The 24521-nt window shown below is 38.5% G+C and overlaps 1 protein-coding gene across 1 annotated transcript in view; it reads right to left on the minus strand.

Moving 5' to 3' along the window:
• LOC126412256 (tumor necrosis factor alpha-induced protein 8-like protein) overlaps nt 1–1642 on the minus strand; it is a 951546-nt gene extending 949904 nt beyond the window's left edge. Inside the window, exon 1 of the mRNA XM_050081759.1 lies at nt 1516–1642. The gene's annotated coding sequence lies outside the window, so the exon portion shown is untranslated. The remainder of the gene's footprint in view (nt 1–1515) is intronic.
• Between the last annotated feature and the right edge of the window lie 22879 nt (nt 1643–24521).

Raw genomic sequence — 24521 nt, forward strand, 5'->3', positions numbered from 1 at the left:
AATTGTTGCAAGGACTGCAGTTGACCCCAAACGTAAATAAATGCAAGGCACTCCACATAAACAGGGGAAGAAAACCATTACTGTCCTATCGCACTAATGGCGAAAAATCGCTGGAAACAGGAACAACTTTCTAGACTGACTTAAACTGGAATGATGACCAGGAAAAGGTACTTGTAGGAAATCAGAGATTCATTGGAAGATATTCGAAAGTGTAATTCATCCACGAAAGAAGTGGCTTCTATATCACTCGTCCAATTGCATCTTGAGTACTGATCATCAGTCTGAGACCCTTACCAGATTGATTTAAAAGCAGAAATAGAGGCGATCCAACGAAGAGCGGTGCGTTTGGTCACAGGCTCGTTTAGTAAACGTGAGAACGTTACAGGGATGTTCGATAAACTCCAGGGGAAGCTGCTACAATTGCAAGAGAAGCGTTGGTATCACGGGCAGTTTGCTGTTCAAGTTCCGAGAGCGTACGTTGCAATGCGAATCGAAACATCCACAAGCGTCTCGCTAAGTCACAACAACGAGAAAAATCAGAGAAATTAGATTTCATACAATGGATTGCTGACTGTCGTTCTTCCGTCGTTCCGTTCCCGAACACAACAGGGAAGGTAACAAATGATTATGGTACCAGAAGCACCCCGTGTTGCATACCTTAAGGTGGTTTGCGGAGTACAGACGTACGTAGATGCAGACTTCGGCAAATGCAATTCTGTAAAATCTCCTTGTGACGCCTAAAATTGGGCCTCATTTGATTTTTGTCTGACGTCTCATACTGACAGAAAAATGCGCAATGAATTTTATTCGGGTGGTGTATGTTAGAGACGGGCTATCGTCATTATCATTCACGCAGATTTTAAGATAATGAGTAGCTTCGTCACATAAAAATGTAAAATTTTGACAGTAAAATATAATTTTTTGAAAGATAATGTTTTTCTTCTCGAAGTCCGCTGATAAATTTCCGGAGCAAATCAAATTAAAGCGAACGACTGCAATAAAAATTGGCATAGAAAACTGATTTACTTAATGTAAGCGGTAGAACCTACCCATGAAGAATGTTTGATAAAATAAAAATCCGTTACATCCACTAACGTATGAAGTTGGCGGTCTTCTACAGGAAACAGAAGTTTCCCTGGTAAGAAGTCACATCATTTGTTAACCAGAACCACCGCGGTAAATGCTTTACTTATATTCTTGCTACTAAAAATCCTTGAAATCACGACATGTATATACCATGGAGTATATAAAAGAAGATAAAAAGGAGGAGGGTAACAATGAAGTTCAGCTGGGTAACTCGTGCACTAAAGTATATTATAAAAAGCCTCAGTAAAACTGAAACTATCGCATACAAGGTCTATGATTAAGAAACGAAAAGTAATGTTTCAACAATACAAATCTATGGTGCGACCATATGTGGTGCGTATGTATTCACTGAAATACGACTGATTGTCCTGCTCGTGCATTTTATGTACAACTTCGGCGTTGAACAAGTCAAGCTACCGAGTAACTCACCGGACGTCCTGTCTGATGTCAGCGTACTAAATCGTCTGCGCGCGCCAAATCTAAACTCGCATTAGATCAATCACGGAACACGCACGTATCAACTACTACGTTACCTAGCAACCCCGTCCGATTGTTCACCTCGCGGCGCCGTCGTGTGAAAACACACTACGCCTGCGACCGACCCGGCGCAGTGGGCGTTCATCGCGAGCGATGGCGCCGAGTATCGATGCTCAGCATATCGATAGTCGCTCGTCTGACGCGCGAGAAAGCTATTGAACGTATATTTCATATTCAGATGAGCGTATATAGAATTTGCTGTTTATGAATGTTGTTATTGGAGCTTTCTTATAGTTACAAGTGCGTAGAGCAACTAGAAGCATAAACGTCTTTTGAAGTAAGCCATTTTCCTGAGAGGAAAGTTTCCCAAGCAGTCCAAAGGAATTTCACATTTTATTTGTCTCGTTAGGTCTATTTAGACACCCGCGGCTCTTTCGCTTTATCTGTGCCTCCCAATTATTCCTCACACATTATTCTATATACATCATTGAGAATTGCTTTAATTGTGGGGTACAGCACATTGCTAGACAATGTAAGGACGTATGAAATACCATAGTCATCATTGGTTGTTGACAACAATGGACGATTGCATTTAAGCTGCAAATTGAAAAGTGTTGACGAGAAAAACGGAATGGTTTGATTTCATTACAATTCTAAATGTAATGTTAATGGACATAAAATTTCTATTGCGTGTTAGTTATTCGACAGTGTAGTCCGGGAAGATTTATTTTGGCTGGGGAGAAATCACTTGGGTTCCATATGTATGTAAACTATTTCCCGTCCAAAATACAACAAGTAGAACTAGTTCTGTTTGTGGAAGACATTAGTATTGTAACCAGTCCAAGCACACACACACACATACAGAAACATAAGATGTGGTAAACAAAGTTCTTTAAGGTTTCATTGACTGGTTTTCTGCGAACGGCCTCACCCTCAATTTCACAAAGACTCATCATATTCAGTTCTGCACATCTAGGTGTACTACGGCAGTGATAAGTGCAACCTGCAGTGAGGAAATAGTAACTATGGTGGAAACTTAGAAATTCTTAGGTGTTTACATTGATGTGAGTTTAAGAAGGAAAGAGCACATTTTACAACTTCTAAAACAAATCTTGGGTAGAGACAAACCAGTAAGTTGACATATTTTGCATATTTTCATTCAATAATGTTCTGGGATAATTCATCCTTAAGAAAGAAAGCCTTCGTTGCTGAAAACTGTGCTATAAGAATTGTATGTAGTCCTCACACATCGTCTTGTAAGACATCTTGAAGATTTGGGCATTCTGACTGCTGCTTCAGTATACATTTACTCCCTCATGAAGTTTGTGGTAAATAATCCATTGCAGTTCAAAAGGAACAATGAGGTGCATAATAATGATACCAGAAGAAAAAGGTTGTCTTTAGCACGAAAAGGAGTACACAATGATGCAACTAAAAGTTTTGATAACTTAACCTGTAATATAAGATGTCTGAAAGAGAGCAAAGTAAAATTTGAAAACAAACTAAAAAGTTTCTCCTTGATAGTCCTTCTATTCTATAGAAGAATTTCTGTTACTGTAATGTGTAAGATGTGGTGGGTAGGAATTATTAATTCACTTGTGCATATTTAAAAAAATATATATAAATTTTCAGGATTTATCCACATCTAAAACTTAATTTGCAATTGTATGTAAAATGACTCATTCCACATTGTTACAATTTATCATGCAAATGAACCATGGAACATGGAACTAACTTAAGATCATTCTCAGTTAAGCTGTAAAATGTAGCACCAGTGCAATACAAAAGCAACATGGTAAAATGGGCATAAAAAAATAAGGTTGACAGTAGGAACTAAATAAAATAAAGTGGAGCAGTGGGGATGATTAAAAAGGTTCGAATATTATTAAAAATGAATGCAATGTAAGTCCAAAATGAAAACTAAGTATTGATGAAAATGACCTAATAATAACTTACTTTATGCACTAAGTGCTAACATTTGTAATACTTTTTCAATATAACAGTGACAATCTGCATAGCAAATTCAGAAGCTCTGCAGCAGACCTATAGGAGAAAAGTGGTATTACAAGCATTCAGTGTAAATTTAGTTCATGCTACTTTTTTCTCAGAAAACCAATACATCTCCAGGAGATAGTACCAGAGCAATATTTTAATCTCCTCTGTAAGAATAATATTGAGACAGGAATGAATAATTATCAACCTATTTCATGGTCAGTACTTTTCAATAAAATTTTAGGAGAAACAAGATTCAAAGTCAGTCCCAGTTTATATTACAATAGCATCTGTAAAATTATGCTAACAACAATCACTGCCAGTGGCAAAATGAGATGCCATGCCCTTCCTCAAAACTAATAAACTTTAAACTGCCTAGGATCACTGGTCTCACAGACTGATGTGTACCCAGTGAAACTAGTTCAGTTTAATGCTTGTTAAATCCAGCTGTCTGTCTAACAAACATTTCCTGAGGGCCTATAAAGTATTAGTAATTGAATTTTGAGATCCAGATTAATTTTCCAAAATGTATTCGTGACAAGCATTCTTGGCCATCCATATCATCTTGCTCAGTTCTCTAAATACAAGGGAAATATTAGGCTGGAGAAAATGTATATCAGTGACACATCAAACATGAAAAGGATAATACAAAACTACCAGAAATAACACACTAAAATAATAACTGATATTATTTCAGTGAATGTCCATCTCACTTGTTTCCATTCACATTTTGCATCACTATTGAGTAATAATATCACAGCCCCAACCTGTGCTACCACTATAGCAGAATCACATTTATTTTTGTGTTTGTACATTTCCAACCTGATATCTAATACCGGTACTGAAGAATCTGTCTCCCACATAAACTCTACTCACTGGTATAGACCATGTGAAACTTACCTCAGTCCATCCCAATTTCTCCCTTCTAACACAACCAGGCCATTGAATACTGTTAAGATCATTTAGTTCATCTCAATTCCTTATGTTTATCTTCTCTTGCTGCTGCATCCATAGTTCCAGATGTCACCTTATTTCTATCTTCTCCATGAACTTACTATAGATCTCCAAATTCCTGATGAAAATTATTCCAGGGATTCCCCAAAATTGCTAGTAACAACCGCATATAACTGTTCCAACAGGTCTCTCATTAGTGACAGCCTGAAACACTTTTGGTGGAGCACATTAGGGTTAACTGTATTTTTGTTTTTCCTGGATCAAGGTTACCTTTCCTAATGGTGAAAATACATCACATATAACAGCTGCCTTGCTATTAGACTATTGAGCACACACCATTCAAATGTGGTATATTTCAATATGTACTTGATAGGCACTATAAGAAAAGGTTTCAGAGTGAAAAGCTATGGATCAGACAAAATCTCCTAGAGAGAATGGGTGTGCATAGAGAGTGGGGTGTGTGTCACTATATCCCATATCTGTAAAAATAAAGACGAACTTAACTTGTGAACATTTGGTTTTAGCAACCACAGATTATTGACCTTCACTAACATGCACTCTTCCTCTCGTCGACACATAACCTTGTGACTCAATAGCTAGGCAATGGCTCACAGGATATATTAATTTTCCAGGATGTATATTCTCAACAAGCATTCTTGACCATCATGTCAGCTTGCTCGGTTACGTGCTGGTACCATATTTTATGGACTATAAAAGGCTGCAGACTAAGACCCACCTTAATTTTTAAGCAATTTTTAAAAAAAAAAAGACATTTTTGCCATTTTTATTATTAGATTCCAAAGCCAGACTAAAAAAAATCTTAGTTTATAAAACTGAACTGACCTTTAAAATCCCTGTTACTGACAACACAAATCACTTTCAATTCAAGTTCACTGGCAGCGTAGATTGCAATGACGCATCACAGGACAGTGTTCTGGGTTTGTGATGGTGGGGGAGGAGGGAGACAGTGTTAACAAGCTCTGTGAATCCCCTTAGCTCTTGTTCATCGCCTCGGTGCACTGTTGCTGCCAGTTGAATCCAATCTTGTCAGATAGAGATAGTTTTTCTGCAGCATCAAATATATGGCCATTTTTAAGAATGGTGGGAATTTTAAGTCAAACATTGGACATTTTTGTATTAATTTTGAGTATAAGACACAACTGAATTTTAGAGGCAATTTTTCGAAGAAAAATATGTGTCTTATGGTCCGTAAAATATGATAACCTTCAGAATGTGTCTTCCTTTCTCATTCTTTGTAGCATAAGATGGGATTCATGAATCATGTGATCTGTTTTCTCTGCTTGATATATCCACTGAGTCTCTTTGAAGGCACTGTGTTAACAGAAGCAGAAAAGAAAGTCCTTAAAGTCCTTTCCTCAGTCATTTCTCCTTTGCTCTAACACTTTACTGCGTATAGTCTGCACAATAAATAATGAATCCCCATTTGAAAGAGGAATCCTAGGAATGTGGCCAGGGAAAAATAACTAAGCAGTTAGCTGAATACCTCCTGTATAACCTATGAGCACAAACTGCAATAAAATTGCAATAACTGGCTAGAACTTGAATGAATTCTACTGAATTAAATTAAAACACTAGCAGTTCTCCCTCTTTTTTTTTTTTTTTTTTTTAAAAAAGTATCAGATTTTAAGTAGCACTAGGCCTCCTTAGAATCAGAGGTGGTTATTTGTACTGCTCTTGGCTTAACTTTCCTCAGATGCACCCATTTCTAAATTGTAGTTCTTTGTAGTGGTCCTAAATGAAGTCAACTACCTGTAACCTGCTATTAAAATGTTGTTTTATGGATAAACCAGAAACAATTTGGTGTACCTATGCTCAACGTATAGACTGCACATGCTTGTCACTCAATGCCACTTGATGTAATGTGGGAACTATGAATCTGAGGTTAAAGAAACAAGTAAAATATGTGATCGGGAAAGTAGCAAAATGGGGCAAAAATGTGAATCATAAATATAACCAAGTACCAAAGATAAATCATAAAATACATGTTTTTGTAAATAGCCATGAAGAGAATCACCGAAATTTGATGTACTAACACTAAGCCATGAGTGTCTATATCTGAAGTTCTAAGAAACTGAAAGATCTTTACAGGCTGGAAGCAAGTGTGTTGTGCAAACAACATGTACTGCAATGAAGGTAGATGGACAACAAGGATTTTAAAAGATAAACTTTGAAGTAACCTACATATTTATTTTTTGTTGTGGCTCTTCCATGGAGGCATGACTTAAAATTTTTGTATCCATATTCAAATCATAAACACTAACAGAAGTCTATAAAAAATTTAAATAATTTCCCAATGCAAAATTTGCACCACTTGACAGCTCTGTAAGAGACCACTTTACAAAACATGGCCTGCCAAAAATAATAGGGGTAAAGAATTCATGTGTGTCAAAATAATAAAAGCTGTTCTATCAATATCTAAAGTAAACATCATCCCAATTCTCCTTCCAGGAATGACAGGTATAGATGGCCCAACCACATCTGTGCAAACAATGGAAGAACAAACAGAAACACTACCACAGCAATTGGTAGTACTACACATTTCTTTTCCTGTTGGTAAGCAGTGGCCGACAATTCTATCTCTCTACATAGCTATGTCACTTCAATATAATTCATTTAAATATTTGTCCTTGCCTTCTTTCAACGTACTACACACCTCTCTCCCCAGATTTTGTTTTATGAATAGAAATGATTACGCAATTTCTGAATGTGACTATTTTTGCCAAAATAGTATGTAAACGAGAATTATTCATTGACAATAAATAGAATTTCATAAGTTTAAATAAAGCTTTTTACACTCAGATACTTTGCGTGAAGGAAATTTGTTATGAAAAGAAATGAAAATTATGTACTTTTAGCAAAATCCAGTCAAAAATATGTTCAGTTCACAAAGTGACAGTTGGGCTGGTCACTACTCACCTATACAAAATGCGCAACTCCTAGAAGGTGGGTCTGTCTTGTTCTGTGTTCCAGAATAGACGCTCTGCCCTCAGCACCATCCTTCCTCAACTGTTCCCTCTTTTCTAAACTGAAAAAGGAGTCTGTATCTCAGTAAGCTAGGACTACTATTGTTATTTATGTTTATGTTGTTCTAATTATTGTGCTGGAAAATGTGCTTCCTGAAACATGTAATGGCCAGCAGCACACCTGAGGTATCTGAATGTGTGACTACTCAAATCACTCAGTATTTTATACTGCTTTAGCAACAAGGCATAATAAGTAGAGCTTGCAGTACGAGGAAAAGACTGGATGAAGGAGCATTTAGAAACAGTCTTAACAACAGAATATGTGGTGAATCTGGTAATTTATTTTTGTTTTTCATTGTTGTTTAAGAGTGGTTTTTATTTTAGAGTGTATCAGAAAGAATGACCTGATTTAAAAACTTCATATTTATTCATGGAAACAGTTTATGAAACAGAAACAAATTGCAAAATACTCATAAAATCTTAAGAGTTTAGTTACGTTATTAAAAGTTCTCTGTGTCCACCACAGCAGCATGGACAACATCTATACAACAGGTAAATTCATCATAAATTCTATGTAATATATATACAGTGACAGAAGTCACCATGGTTCTTATGCAGTTCTTCAACACATCTATGTCAGGAGATAAATGGGGGAAAGACTTTACTTAATTTACTTCCACAAGAAAAAATCACGTTGGGTTAAGCCTGGAGATCTTGGCTGCCAAAAATGTTGGGCAGTGTCTTGTTGCCCATGTACCCTATACAATGTTGATGCAGCATGTCATTGAGGAATTGTCCTGCAATGTTGCCCCAGTGTGATGGAGTTCCAACCTGTTGGAATATGAAGACATTACAGACCTTCTCAAGTTGTGGGAAATGCCAAATCTGCAGCATTTGAAGATAGCATTTTACAGTCACCGTGTTTTCCTAAAAAAGAACAGACCATGAACTCTCATAAGAGATGACACAAAAAATGTTCACTTTAGATGAGGCTTTTTCATGATCAAAATTGCATGAAAGCTTTGAACTACTGATAGGCTGACATTTTGATGGTTCACTTTACCACTAACATGAAATATACCTTCAGGACAGAAAATTAACCATGTCAAAAATCGGTCATCTTCTATGTCTTCCAGTAGAGTTTTGCTGAAGTCAGCATGTTTCCTTTCATCACCAGCCTTAAGAGCTTGCTGTAAAGGATGGGCCAGTCGGAAGGAAAATTTTAATTTATTTTATTAGCTCCCAGATGTAGCTTCATTTTTCCATTACGGCCAAGCCATGGCCAGCAGTGTTGGCTGCCTGTAAATTCTTTCGTCCCACGGTCTAGTAACAGGAAATCAGCACCAAGGAAGGGCACCTTGATGACGCACCTCCATCATGAGCTGACGAAGTAGCGCCGTCACAGGCATCACTGACCAAGCAACACTCTGGAAAGTTTCATTGCTGCCCCTGCGGGTTTCTCGATCCCAACCAATCAGGGTGGAGGAAGCTGCATGGTGCGTCGAATATATCCGGCCGCCCGTCGCTGGGCCTGCTCTCTTGTTTTCTTGCTCTCCTGCAAGTCAGACGTGTGCCCTGTAGCAGTGAACATCTTCCACTTCTCCCGGTGCTGTGGCACTGTGGACTTACTTTTCGCAGACACCAACCTTCGCCATACTTTACCTTCTGGTTCACCCTCACCTCCCTTGGCCTGACGATGTATTCCCTATAGCATAGCTTTTGCCAATAAATGACCTTACAAAAGAAACTTTGTCCTGCTCTTTCCAAAACACCCACCGCTGTCCCATCTGCCCATCCTGTACATTGCACTAATTGTAGCCTGAATGGTTTATAGACCAAATATAACCTTAACGCTAACCACAGCATCATATGGGGAATTACAAGTTCACTGCTTCTGGAGGGAATAGACTTTCCTGGACTCTGCACTATCTTTTGCTGAGCTATTTGCACTGTTTAATCAGAAGTGCAGGTTCAGCCTAGATTCTTACATTTGCATAAACGCCCTTACTCATCAAGCTGACTATTGCAACAAAGAATGCTTTTTTGCCGAGATGGATCAATCTTGAAATGCTAGCAAAACCCATGCTGAAGTGTAATTGCTGACTCACTCTTGCTAAACTGTAACACACAAAATGCCTTCTTTTGAGCAGAGACCATCTTATTTCAACTGCCTGAGCAGATGCATGGACTGGCATCTAGCAGTGATTCTCTAGAACTCTAGATGATGCCCATTCAGTCAATGCACATTTCCGGTCCAGCATGGCCCTTGTTTCTTAATTATTATGTTCCTGTCATGAGGCTTATAGTCTAAATCATACACAGACATTAAAATGTGAGAGTTCAGTTAACAAGCCAGATAACAGTTGTAATGATAGTCACACAAAAAATTATATGGCTTACAGTCTAAATTACATATAAAGGATTCTCTCAATAAGCAATACACAGAGCTTTGTTACTAAGTTCACTTAGTAATACTTAAACTCAGTTCACAAAGTATTACACACTATGAAAAATTCCTACAGAGGGTAGAAAGAGCTATCCAAAAGATAAAGTTTTAGCTGTTTTTCTTAATTTAGTCAGACCCATAATGGTTGATTTGACATGCAGTGGTGAGAATCCCAGTCTGTTTGAATCATTTCTACAAGAACACCTAGGCTAAAGTCTGCTCATAATTCTGATGACCCTCTTCTGTGCAGTAAAGATTTAACTTGCTTATGATTGGTTTTCCCAGAATATGACATCATATGTCATAAGTGAATACAGTATCCAAGGTATGCAGATTTGATCATTTCCAAGTCACAAACAAAAGCAATTGAGTGAATAGCAAATACCGCCAAATTTAATTTTTTATATTGATCAAAGAGGTGAACTGACTGGTTTAGGATGTTATTAATATGTACGCGCAGGAATCTGAAAGACTCGACTGTAAATATTTCTTTGTCACCCCATTTTATTTCAACATCTTCCTATTTTTTGTGTACTGTGTACAACTGAAATGAATTGAATCTGGTTAATATTAAGGGACAGGCCATTTGAGCTGAATCAATGTAGAACTTCTTTGAATATAGTGAATACGATGTTCTTTGTACTGCAGTTGGACATTTTGAAAAATCATAATGCCTGTGAAACTTCCTGGCAGATTAAATTGTGCGCTGGAGTGGGACTTGAACTCGATATCTTTGTCTTTCGTAGGCCAGCACTCTACCAACTGAGCTACCCGAGCATGATTCACAACCTGCCCTCATACCTTTACTCTCGCCAGCACCTCATCTCCTGTCTTCCAAACTTCACAGTTGTGCTGTTTGAGACTTTTCAGATGTAACAACTGCTTCATTGGTTCTCAGGAGTTGCTTTGGATAATTTTGTGGAAGCTGCACAATATTTCAACAAGACAGATGCTTGTCATCTTCAGGTGCTTACTGATATGTTGCTGCAGTGGCTCGCCAGTATATATGCTGGCTTGCTTGAAAAGTGTAGCCATCAAGTGGTGGGGCTATAACGTCATTGTAGGCAAATCATAGAGTATGGTGACATCCAGCACTCCCTGCCAGAGAAATGGGTCACAATCTTTGCATGTATGATGCGAGCAAAGCGCAGCCACAAATCGCAGCCCATTGCATGTGCAGGCAGAGTGTTGGTGCTCAGTTTAAGTGTGCTGATTCTGGTTCCCTATCTGTGTTGACTCGGATTCATTTTCCTGTGGCCAACGATGCCTCATTAATTAAAGAAGCAGAAGTTCTCTTGCAAAACTCGTGAGACTAGCACTCCTGTAAGAAAGGATATTGTGGAGAAATCGCTTAGCCACAGCCTGGGGATTGTTTCTAAAATGAATTTTCCCTCTGCAGCGAAGTGTGCACCACTATTAAACTTCCTGGCAGATTAAAAATGTGTGCTAAGCTGGGACTTGAACCAGGAATCTTTGCCTTTCATGGGCAAATGCAGTACTAATTGAACCACCTGAGCATCACTCACAACCCAGCCTCACAGCTTTACTTCCATTAGTATAATCCCATAGGCTGTGGCTAAGCTTTGTCTCTACAATGTCCTTTCTTCCAGCAGTGTTAGTCCCGAAAATTTCACAGGAGAATTTCTATGAAGTTTAAAAGGTAGGAGATGAGGTATTGGTGGAAGTACAGCTGTGAGGACAGGCTGTGAGTCGTGCTAGGGTAGCTCAGTTGGTAGGACACTTGCATGTGAAAGGCTAAGGTCCAAGGTTCGAGTCCCAGTCCAACACACAGCTGTAATTTGCCAGGAAGTTTAATGCCAGCCCTCACTTCACAGCAAAGTGAAAATTTATTCTGCATAATGGTTGTGTCATCTGCAAATGAAGTGAAGTGTGCTTTTCTGGTTCACATGCTGTGGCAGGTCATTGATAAAGATTAATAATAGTAGCACTGAGCCCCATAGTACTCCATATTTCCCTGTGTCTCAGTCAGAGCAGGCAGGTGCTATTGCAGCACTACTTTCTGCTTTCTGTCAACCAGATATGACATCAGCCACATCCCTACTTTACTATTTAAGCCTTAGTGCTTAGCCTTCCAAAGCAGAATTTTGTGATATACACAGTCATATGCTTTAGACAGATCACAAATGATTCCAACTTATTGTTAATGGACTCAAGGAGTTAGTTCATGAATCAGAAAATGGTCTGTTCAGTGGAAATACTCTTTTGGAATTAAAACTGATTTTTAATATGGATAATGTGTTTATGAAGATGATCCACAATCCTCTTGTAAGTAAATTCCTCTGGGATTATAGAAAGAATTTTTACCAATGAAACTGGCTGGTAGTAGGAAACCTCAGCTTTGTCAACTATTTCGAACAATAGTTTGACAGTAAAATATTCAAGTCTGTTAGGAACCGCACCTTGATTTAGAGATTCATTAAATATATGATAGAGAACATTAAGAATAAATTTACAGCAGTGCTTCAGTACTTTGATATATTGTCCGCACCAGTGGTCTTTTTGTTTTTCATTTGTCTTATAGCCTTCTCAGTCACATCAGTTGTGATATAGGGTACATGCGCCTAACTAATTTTGTTCTGCATTGATTTTTGCAGAAGGTTCATGGTTCCAGCCATTGACCTTTTACAACCAGTTTGATCGGATACTGTCAAAAAATGGTTATAAAGAAGCAGCAACTAGGTATTTCAGCTCCACAATTCATGCCACCATTATCACACATTTTGATACTTTCTGTTATACTACGAACTTTTACCTGTCTATCTTTTTACCACCTTCCAAACTGTTTTATTCTATTATTTGAGTTGTCAATTTGACATGCTCTTGGATTTTTTAATTATATTATTTAGGATGCTGCTGTATAATTTGCAGTGCTTTGAGTGACGTATAAAGAATTCTCTTTGTTTTACAATGTGTTTTGATTTCCTTAATAAGCCATTGTCTCTTGCAGTCACTTGGTACTTTCTGAAAGTCTCTTAGGAAATATGGCTTCAAACGGAGCAAAAAATTCATCCAGGAGTACAGTAAACTTATTATTGTCATTTTCAGCCTGATCTACTGCATCCCACTGCAGCTACTGCAAATGCCTGTTGAAGTTTTACTGATTTTCACTGTTGATTAATCTAAAGGATCTATTGATAAAAATACTCTTGTTAGCATGGATAACATCATGGATTTTCAACAGCTACCTATCATGGACAGAAAGACCCTTTAAGATTTGGATCTCACATATGTTATCAGTTCTGTTTTTGTCTACAAAGATATTGTTACCCAGGTTTGTGCAGTTTTTTGTCACTCTCATGGGAAAGTCAAACTGTTCTCAGATTAAAAGAACCACTTTCAAAATCTGTCCTATTATCATTACAGGTAAGAAAATTTATGTTAAAATCACCGAGCTGATTATTTCTTTGGATTTTGAGAACAGGTGAGTTAGAAATAATTCTACTCACTTGAAGAATGTGCTCACCATTCCTGAGGGAGCTCTATAAGCAGTAATTACATACGTAGGCAGTGAATTAACATGGAGTTCAATGCAACAGTCCTCAAAATGCTGATGAGCACAATAATTCTTTATCTGCAGGCTTAAATACCATGTTATTTTTAACAACATGATCACTCCACCTTTCCCCATTCTATTCCTAGGGTAATAAGCTGCTAAGTTGTAGTTGTCTGGTTGTAATATTTCAGTCTTTTACTTCATGTAATGTTCAGTAAAGCATGACATACAGATATTGTTTACTGTGTTGCTGTCATTAATGCAGAGAGACAGCTGGCCAAGTTTGTTTCTTAGACCCACTATATACAAAACTCTTCATTTCCCGAGTCCTTTGTTTTGGTGGCAACTGTTCTATTGTAAATTTGAATTTGAGCTTACATGAAGGAAGCAACTCCTGAGAACCAATGAAGCAGTTGTTACATCTGAAAAGTCTCAAACAGCACAACTGTGAAGTTTGGAAGACAGGAGATGAGGTGCTGGCGAGAGTAAAGGTATGAGGGCAGGTTGTGAATCATGATCGGGTAGCTCAGTTGGTAGAGTGCTGGCCTACGAAAGACAAAGATATCGAGTTCAAGTCCCACTCCAGCGCACAATTGAATCTGCCAGGAAGTTTCACAGGCATTATGATTTTTCAAAATGTCCAACTGCAGTACAAGGAACATCGTGTTCACTATATTCAAAGAAGTTCTACACTGATTCAGCTCAAATGGCCTGTCCCTTAATATTAACCAGATTCAATTCACTTCAGTTGTACACAGTACACAAAAAATAGGAAGATGTTGAAATAAAATGGGGTGACAAAGAAATATTTACAGTCGAGTCTTTCAGATTTCTGCGAGTACATATTAATAACGTCCTAAACCAGTCAGTTCACCTCTTTGATCAATATAAAAAATTAAATTTGGCGGTATTTGCTATTCACTCAATTGCTTTTGTTTGTGACTTGGAAATGATCAAATCTGCATACCTTGGATACTGTATTCACTTATGACATAGATGTCATATTCTGGGAAAACCAATCATAAGCAAGTTAAATCTTTACTGCACAGAAGAGGGTCATCAGAATTATGAGCAGACTTTAGCCTAGGTGTTCTTGTAGAAATGATTCAAACAGACTGGGATTCTCACCACTGCATGTCAAATCAACCATTATGGGTCTGACTAAATTAAGAAAAACAGCTAAAACTTTATCTTTTGGATAGCTCTTTCTACCCTCTGTAGGAATTTTTCATAGTGTGTAATACTTTGTGAACTGAGTTTAAGTATTACTAAGTGAACTTAGTAACAAAGCTCTGTGTATTGCTTATTGAGAGAATGCTTTATATGTAATTTAGACTGTAAGCCATATAATTTTTTGTGTGACTATCATTACAACTGTTATCTGGCTTGTTATCTGAACTCTCACATTTTAATGTCTGTGTATGATTTAGACTATAAGCCTCATGACAGGAACATAATAATTAAGAAACAAGGGCCATGCTGGACCGGAAATGTGCATTGACTGAATGGGCATCATCTAGAGTTCTAGAGAATCACTGCTAGATGCCAGTCCATGCATCTGCTCAGGCAGTTGAAATAAGATGGTCTCTGCTCAAAAGAAGGCATTTTGTGTGTTACAGTTTAGCAAGAGTGAGTCAGCAATTACACTTCAGCATGGGTTTTGCTAGCATTTCAAGATTGATCCATCTCGGCAAAAAAGCATTCTTTGTTGCAATAGTCAGCTTGATGAGTAAGGGCGTTTATGCAAATGTAAGAATCTAGGCTGAACCTGCACTTCTGATTAAACAGTGCAAATAGCTCAGCAAAAGATAGTGCAGAGTCCAGGAAAGTCTATTCCCTCCAGAAGCAGTGAACTTGTAATTCCCCATATGATGCTGTGGTTAGCGTTAAGGTTATATTTGGTCTATAAACCATTCAGGCTACAATTAGTGCAATGTACAGGATGGGCAGATGGGACAGCGGTGGGTGTTTTGGAAAGAGCAGGACAAAGTTTCTTTTGTAAGGTCATTTATTGGCAAAAGCTATGCTATAGGGAATACATCGTCAGGCCAAGGGAGGTGAGGGTGAACCAAAAGGTAAAGTATGGTGAAGGTTGGTATCTGCGAAAAGTAAGTCCACAGTGCCACAGCACCGGGAGAAGTGGAAGATGTTCACTGCTACAGGGCACACGTCTGACTTGCAGGAGAGCAAGAAAACAAGAGAGCAGGCCTGGCGACGGGCGGCCGGATATATTCGACGCACCATGCAGCTTCCTCCACCCTGATTGGTTGGGATCGAGAAACCAGCAGGGGCAGCAATGGAACTTTCCAGAGTGTGGCTTGGTCAGTGATGCCTGTGACGGCACTACTTCGTCAGCTCATGATGGAGGTGCGTCATCAAGGTGCCCTTCCTTGGTGCTGATTTCCTGTTACTAGACCGTGGGACGAAAGAATTTACAGGCAGCCCTCAACACTGCTGGCCATGGCTTGGCCGTAATGGAAAAATGAAGCTACATCTGGGAGCTAATAAAATAAATTAAAATTTTCCTTCCGACTGGCCCATCCTTTACAGCAAGCTCTTGAGGCTGGTGATGAAAGGAAACATGCTGACTTCAGCAAAACTCTACTGGAAGACATAGAAGATGACCGATTTTTGACATGGTTAATTTTCTGTCCTGAAGGTATATTTCATGTTAGTGGTAAAGTGAACCATCAAAATGTCAGCCTATCAGTAGTTCAAAGCTTTCATGCAATTTTGATCATGAAAAAGCCTCATCTAAGTGAACATTTTTTGTGTCATCTCTTATGAGAGTTCATGGTCTGTTCTTTTTTAGGAAAACACGGTGACTGTAAAATTCTATCTTCAAATGCTGCAGATTTGGCATTTCCCACAACTTGAGAAGGTCTGTAATGTCTTCATATTCCAACAGGTTGGAACTCCATCACACTGGGGCAACATTGCATGACAATTCCTCAATGACATGCTGCCTCAACATTGTATAGGGTACATGGGCAACAAGACACTGCCCAACATTTTTGGCAGCCAAGATCTCCAGGCTTAACCCAATGTGATTTTTTCTTGTGGAAGTAAATTAAGTAAAGTCTTTCCCCCATTTATCTCCTGACATAAATGTGTTGATGAACTGCATAAGAACCATGGTGACTTCTGTCACTGTATATATATTACATAGAATTTATGATGAATTTACCTGTTGTATAGATGTTGTCCATGCTGCTGTGGTGGACACAGAGAACTTTTAATAACGTAACTAAACTCTTAAGATTTTATGAGTATTTTGCAATTTGAAACTTCCTGGGAGGTTAAAACTGTGTGCCCGACCGAGACTCGAACTCGGGACCTTTGCCTTTCGCGGGCAAGTGCTCTACCAACTGAGCTACCGAAGCACGACTCACGCAAAGGCAAAGGTCCCGAGTTCGAGTCTCGGTCGGGCACACAGTTTTAATCTGCCAGGAAGTTTCATATCAGCGCACACTCCGCTGCAGACTGAAAATCTCATTCTGGATTTTGCAATTTGTTTCTGTTTCATAAACTGTTTCCATGAATAAATATGAAGTTTTTAAATCAGGTCATTCTTTCTGATACACTCTAAAATAAAAACCACTCTTAAACAACAATGAAAAATAAAAATAAATTACCAGCTTCACCACATACTCTGTTGTTAAGACTGTTTCTAAATGCTCCTTCATCCAGTCTTTTCCTCGTACTGCAAGCTCTACTTATTATGCCTTGTTGCTAAAGCAGTATAAAATACTGAGTGATTTGAGTAGTCACACATTCAGATACCTCAGGTGTGCTGCTGGCCATTACATGTTTCAGGAAGCACATTTTCCAGCACAATAATTAGAACAACATAAACATAAATAACAATAGTAGTCCTAGCTTACTGAGATATAGACTCCTTTTTCAGTTTAGAAAAGAGGGAACAGTTGAGGAAGGATGGTGCTGAGGGCAGAGCGTCTATTCTGGAACACAGAACAAGACAGACCCACCTTCTAGGAGTTGTGCATTTTGTATAGGTGAGTAGTGACCAGCCCAACTGTCACTTTGTGAACTGAACATATTTTTGACTGGATTTTTGCTAAAAGTACATAATTTTCATTTCTTTTCATAACAAATTTCCTTCACGCAAAGTATCTGAGTGTAAAAAGCTTTATTTAAACTTATGAAATTCTATTTATTGTCAATGAATAATTCTCGTTTACATACTATTTTGGCAAAAATAGTCACATTCAGAAATTGCGTAATCATTTCTATTCATAAAACAAAATCCGGGGAGAGAGGTGTGTAGTACGTTGAAAGAAGGCAAGGACAAATATTTAAATGAATTACATTGAAGTGACATAGCTATGTAGAGAGATAGAGTTGTCGGCCACTGCTTACCAACAGGAAAAGAAATGTGTAGTACTACCAATTGATGCACATAAAAGTAAAAGTGATATTAATTCTTTCATTGTGTTCTGTATACCCTGTCAAGAAGCAGAGCACTTAAGGATATGGAACAATCCAAGGTATACATTAATGTAAGGCAAGGGATCATAGAAACATAATATGTATATTGCATTAACTATCTAAATTTAATTGAGTAAATACAAAAGTTGATACTTTGAAAAAAAGTTGCTGCCTCCTCAGTTTTGCTAGATAGCTGCTGTTTATCTGTTATTAGTAGCTTACTGTGTAGAACTCTGTCTACATGCTCTAACAAGCCAATTGATATCAACCGACTGCCATCTTGTCTTCTGCCAATGGAGATACTGGATGCAGCATGGAGGGGCATGGGTGAGCACTGCACTCTCCCTGCTGTTATCAGTTTCTGCGACCTGGAGGTGCTTCTTAGTCAGCATCATGAGGCTAAATGCACTCTGTTCCAGTCCTATTGCCATGGAAAAGTTCTGCCAGTACTAGGAATCAAATCTGGATGCTCTGCATGGCAGTCAGCTGTGCTGACCATTGTGCTATGGAGGCAGACGCTGAATATGATATTTTTCAAAGAAAGTATTTTCTGACTTCTGTAAATACTGCCATATTAACAGTACACTACTACTTGTAATACAGTTTTATAGCATATGCTTCTATTTGCCATATAGCTAATAAAACTTTTCAATCTCTGAATCTAAATATTCAGATAATTTGTGGAAAGAGTGGCTAATGAGTTACTGTTTTCATTTAATTTTGCATTTGAAGGTATTCCCAATTTATTGCTTTGTGTTAGACAGGAGCTTGTTGAATATCTTACTACCAAAGTATGTAACTCCAGTCTAAATCCTGGAAAAGGAGACAAAGTTGTCACTCAAAAACTTTAAATTGTTTCATTGCATAATTGCTGATCCCCGTCTGTGGGTAGATACTGTACAAACTCATTTTAATCAGGTGAACTGCATCATACAAATTCCCTACTAATATGTGGTACAATCCATTTCTTTCCCAAATGTACATAACCCACTGTAGAGATCAGTCTCTTTCATGAATCTGTCTATCTGCCCTTTTATTTAAACCTTTTCCTAATGTGGGTACACCTCACTTTTTATTTTGAACCAATTGCACAACACCTCCTCAGATTTTCTCCTGTTTTTCCCCTTACATCGGTTTGAAGAGGTTCTTTCACTTGACTGTACCCAGATGTCAATCTATACTCTTGCTTATTTCATATCTTACTCTTCCTTATACTGTAATCACCTTGTTTTATTCAAAGGAAATCTACATACTTATAATATTTTATACAATAATTCCTCATCCTACCTGTTTAATTAAAGCTCAAAACTTTGCATTACCTACTATCGCTCATGATTTTCACTGTTTAACTTCATTGACATAAGTCATTAGTACATGTGATGAAATGTTACTTTGTGTTCATAACTAGAGTGTTTTCTTAGATCCATGTATCTGCTGTTCAAAGAAATGATGCTTCTGTCTCCATGTGTTCATCGCATCACCTCTATGCATAGTCTGATTTCGGCCTGCCTAATAGCCCAAAAATATTTGGAGTGCCTAAACCTATTGGGACTTACATTACTTGTTGCAATTGTCAATATCTTATGTCACATGGGAGTAGAGCATTCTCGGTGATCTTGTGAATACAAGTTGCAGGTAAACAGAAATGAGAAGGGTTCCACAGTGGAGACTACTGCTTATGGAAATGGGGAAAATATGACCGGACCTCCTACAGGAGAAGAAAGAAAGGAAAACGAAGAGTGGATTTGTTGAAATTGAAGAAGAAAAGAAGACTGACCCCAAAGACAGATTCCCATTCCACGCTGCACCCCACAAATGGCGCCACCTGGATAATGATAGATGCTGAAGAAATGAATTCGAATTTGTGCCAGAGCTGGGATTTGAACCCAGATCTCCTTGCTTATTAGGCAGGTGTGCTAGCCATTACACTATCACAGTAGTATAGTTAACACTGCTGCATGGACTACCATAGTCCAGTGCCCTCCTTAATGCAAACTTCAATTTATGTTTTCAGCTTATTTTACGCTTCTTAGATTGTCACTATTGCCAAGGCTCTCCGGTATTGGAACAGCACCCCAGCATTGGATGTAGTGGGGAAATCCTGCCTATGCCTCAGGCATAGGTGATTTATGGATCTGATATAATTAAATTTTCCTTGGGACATTTGAGTCCATCTTTAGCTACAATAATGATAGAAGAATGGAAAAATAAGCTGAAGGCATGAATTGGAGATTGTATTAGGGAAGGCACTGGAGTGGGGTACTCCAAGCAACTGTATTAGCTATACAGCTGTGGTGGTGTTATGGTTAGCACAGCTGCCTAGTAAGCAAGGAGACCTGGGTTCAAGTCCTGGCTATCGCAGATTTTAATTCAGTTCTTTGGCTCCCATCATTATTGTAGATAAAGATGAGACTCAAATGTCTCAAGGAAAACTGAATTTTGTCAAATCTATAGACCACCTGAATAAGTTACTCACTGAAACGCTGGAAGACAAAGAGTGTTATCTTGCCGTACAGAACAGCTTGCTTTAGTTTCACCAAATTAAAACTGATTTCAATAAACCGCTATTGTATGCCTGGAGAGACTGATCTAACTGCACTTTTTTTAATGTTCATAAACTGATTTCAACCGTAAATTGTTCTTGTCTCAAGTCACATCTACTGTCCTTGTTTTTCCACAGTATGCATGCATTTTCTTCCAAAATAACATCTTTCCATACTTTGTCTGCAGTATATTTGATTCATGTGATAACTGTTATATGGCCAATGGCCTTGTAACAGTGGTAACACTGGTTCCCATCATATCATCAAAGTTAAGTGCTGTCAGGCTGGGCTAGCGCTTGTATGGGTGACCATCTGGTCTCCGAGCGCTGTTGGCAAGTGGGGTGCACTCGGCCCTCGTGAGGCAAACTGAGGAGCTACTTGATTGAGAAGTAGTGGCTCCGGTCTCAGAAACTGACATACGGCTGGGTGAGCAGTGTGCTGATCACATGCCCCTCCATATCTGCATCCAGTGACGCCTATGGGCTGAGTATGATATGGCTGCCAGTCGGTACCATCCAGCCTTCATGGCCGGCTCGGGAGGAGTTTAGTTTTAGATATCTGTTATCTAATTATATGGAAACTAATCAGTACAGTAACTGTATCTGTATGATTTCTTAAAGTTGATGTACACTGAAGCACCAAAGAAACTGGTATAGGCATGCATATTCAAATATGAAGGTGTGTAAACAGGCAGAAATGGTGCTGCAGTCAGTAACGCCTATATGGCAGGTTATCAAGATTTAAGTGAGTTTGAATATGGTGTTACAGTTGGCGCACGAGTGACGGGACACAGCATCTCTGAGGTGGCGATGAAGTGGGGATTTTCCCTTATGACCATTACATGAATGTACCTTGAATATCAGGAATCTGGCAAAACATCAAATCTCCGACACTGCTATGACTGGAAAAAGATCCCGCAAGAATAGAACCAATGATGACTGAAGAGAATCATTCAGTGTGACGGAAGTGCAACCCTTCCCCAAATTACTGTCATGTGAACCTTTCAACGAAACATCATCAATATGGGCTTTAAGAGCCGAAGGTCCACTGATGTATCCTTGATGACTGCACAACACAAAGCTTTACAGCTCACCTGGGCCCATCAACACCAACATTGGACTGTTGATGACTGGAAACGTATTGCCTGGTCAGACAAGTTTCGTTTCAAATTGTATCGAGCGGATGGACGTGGACATGTACGGGTACGGAAACGACCTCTTGAATCCATGAACCCTGCATGTCAGCAGGGGACTGTTCAAGCTGGTGGAAGCTCTGTAATGGTGTGGGGCGTGTGCAGGTGGAGTGATATGGGACTCCTGATATGTCTAGATATGACTCTGACAAGTGACATGTACATAAGCATCCTGTCTGATCACCTGTATCCATTCATATCCACCGTGCATTCCAGCAGACTTGAGAAATTCCAGCAGGGCAATGCAACTCCCTATACGTCCAGAATTGCCACAGAGTGGCTCCAGGAACAGTTTCCTGAGTTTAAACATTTCCACTGGCCACCAGGCTCCACAGACATGAACATTATTGAGCATATCTGGGATGCCTTGCAACATGCTGTTCAGAAGAGATCTTCATCCCCTCATACTTCTAAAGAGTTATGGGCAGCGCTGCAGGATTCATGGTGTCAGTTCCCTCCGGCACTACTTCGGACATTAGTTGAGTCCATGTCACGTCGTGTTGTGGCACTCTGCGTGCTTGAGGTGGCCCTACACGATATTAGGCAGGTGTACCAGTTTCTTTGGCTCTCCAGTATAGCTCAACATCAGTGATACTATACATTATGTGCATTTAACAATTAACCAATAACAACTGGTAGTATTTTATGGTTATTTTATTATATTGCATAATGGAATAACTGATAATTTTGTTCTCTTTATTGAGTTTACTTTTAACAAAGTAGTGGTCTACAAATGTTCAGCATATCTACATTGTATTGTCCTTTTTCTTGAGTATAATTGGAACTGACTAAGAAAACAGCTTTTGAATCTGCTATGGTCCATTGTAACGAGGAAAAAAATTTTGTGTGTCCTTCTTTATGTTATAACTGTGGTGTTTGTTTTTCACTAATACTAAGTCATCTATATTAAATGTCAGTGTCCTTGCATTCTCATTCTATTTACTTAAACGCCTTTCAGCTGTTTGCTGCAAATGATTCCTTACTATATCTTTTAAACTTTCTCCTGCCGTCATATTGTTGTTCGGCCATTTAAATTATTTAAGCTAGGATTCACCAGTAAATTTATGCTTCATTACTTCTGCTGGGGATAAATCTGTGGACAGATGTAGCAATTCATTTAATATTACCTGAAATTCCTGTTTCATTTGCGACCAAGTGGTATGTTTGGTAGAGCAATATGTTTACACAATCTTCCAATCTCTTTAATAATACATTCACACAGGTTCAATCTTAGGTTACATTTTGATATAGTTATATGACATATGCCTCCCAAGCTAGGAATTCCTTAAAATTATGGCATATAAATTGTGTACTGCTGTCAGTTAAGAGCCATTTCTGTTTCCCAACTTGTGCGAAGTAATTGCGCATACAGTTAATCATTGTATGTGTGTTTGTTTGCTTAATACTATATAGTGTGACATATTTTGACCAACTTTTTAAAAACACGCAAATATATGTTACACCTCCCCCACCCATTGATAAAGGGCTGTAAAGACCCGTTAAAATTAAGTCATATAAACCCTTCAGTAAAATATGATATATTTTATAATTAATATCACTGTTACCTTCCTTAAATTTTTGACAAATTTGGCATGTCTGTATCACTCTAACACACTCCTTTCTCAACCCCTTAAAGTAGTAAAACTTTTTCATATGTTTTATACATTTATGAAACCAAAGTGACCACAACCTTTATGTATGAACCAACTAACATGGTCTCCACACATTGTGGAATACATAGCTTCTAATATTGCACCTGTGCATTTTCTCTCGTAAATAACATTTTATTTACAAGTTTGCATAGATGTTGTTCTAATGATGGTAATGATTCCTGTTCACACTGTTGAAGTTTACATTTTGTTAGTGGTATAATGTTAATGTTGTTGCAAGGCAGCAGCACTGTTTCTCTTCCATTTATGTTAATGCCCATTTTTCAGATGTTTTTCATTTTTTATGTCTATCCTGTGTGTGCGTTATTGTTGTATGCCATTGATATAAACTATCACATTGTTAAATATATCTGTACAGACAGACTTATAATAGAGCTTCATTTACTATGCCTGATTATAGGTTATGGGTCCAGATGCAGAAGTCTGTTTTTCAGTGTAGTGGCAGAGTTTTTTGGTGCTATCATGTGAAACAGCAAATTTAATGTGACCAGCATAGTGCATGGCGATGACGTGGCACAGTGGAACAGTCTATGCATCAGTGTTCGAAGCTGTCTGGAGGAGACAACAGGGTGGTGTAGAAATTTCAAATGGAAGCGATATTAAGAGGAAAAGGTGTTTTAAATATTGTCAGTTGCATAGATATTAAGCCTCTAAAAGAGAAAGAAGCTGAGGATAAAACATGGCTGGAAAAGGATGCAAAAGTGCAGAAACTTATTGTATGGATGGAGTTTGTGTCGATTACTCATTTACGTTTGTGTACGACATAAGCTGGCATGTGGACTAAACTGATGTCTGTGTATGAGAAAGAGCCCTTAGTGAGCATTTACCTACTTCAGCAAAAGTTTTTCTTGCTCCAATTTGATGATGACTCTGTGGTTACAGTTATGCTGAAAACAGATGAAAGCAACACTAATCTGAAAGAAGTGGGTGAACCACTTTCAGAGAAAATGATAATAACCGATGTGTTGATGTCATTGCCAGAGAAATATAAACATTTCCATTCAGCATGGGAGTCTGGCTCCTTTGAGAAGCAAACACTTAGCTTCAAGACTGTTTATTGAAGAAGAGAGCAGGAGTTGCTTTGGCCAGTGTAAGCAGGCAGTAAAAAGTTAACTGTTACACTTGTGGTGAAGAGGACCATTTTTCAGAGGATTGCAAAAATAAAATGAAGAGAGAAATAGAAGCTGCAGTGATAATAAGAGAAGAGGTCATCT

The sequence above is a fragment of the Schistocerca serialis genome, chromosome 7, assembly GCF_023864345.2.
Source record: "Schistocerca serialis cubense isolate TAMUIC-IGC-003099 chromosome 7, iqSchSeri2.2, whole genome shotgun sequence".
Lineage (NCBI taxonomy): Eukaryota > Metazoa > Arthropoda > Insecta > Orthoptera > Acrididae > Schistocerca > Schistocerca serialis.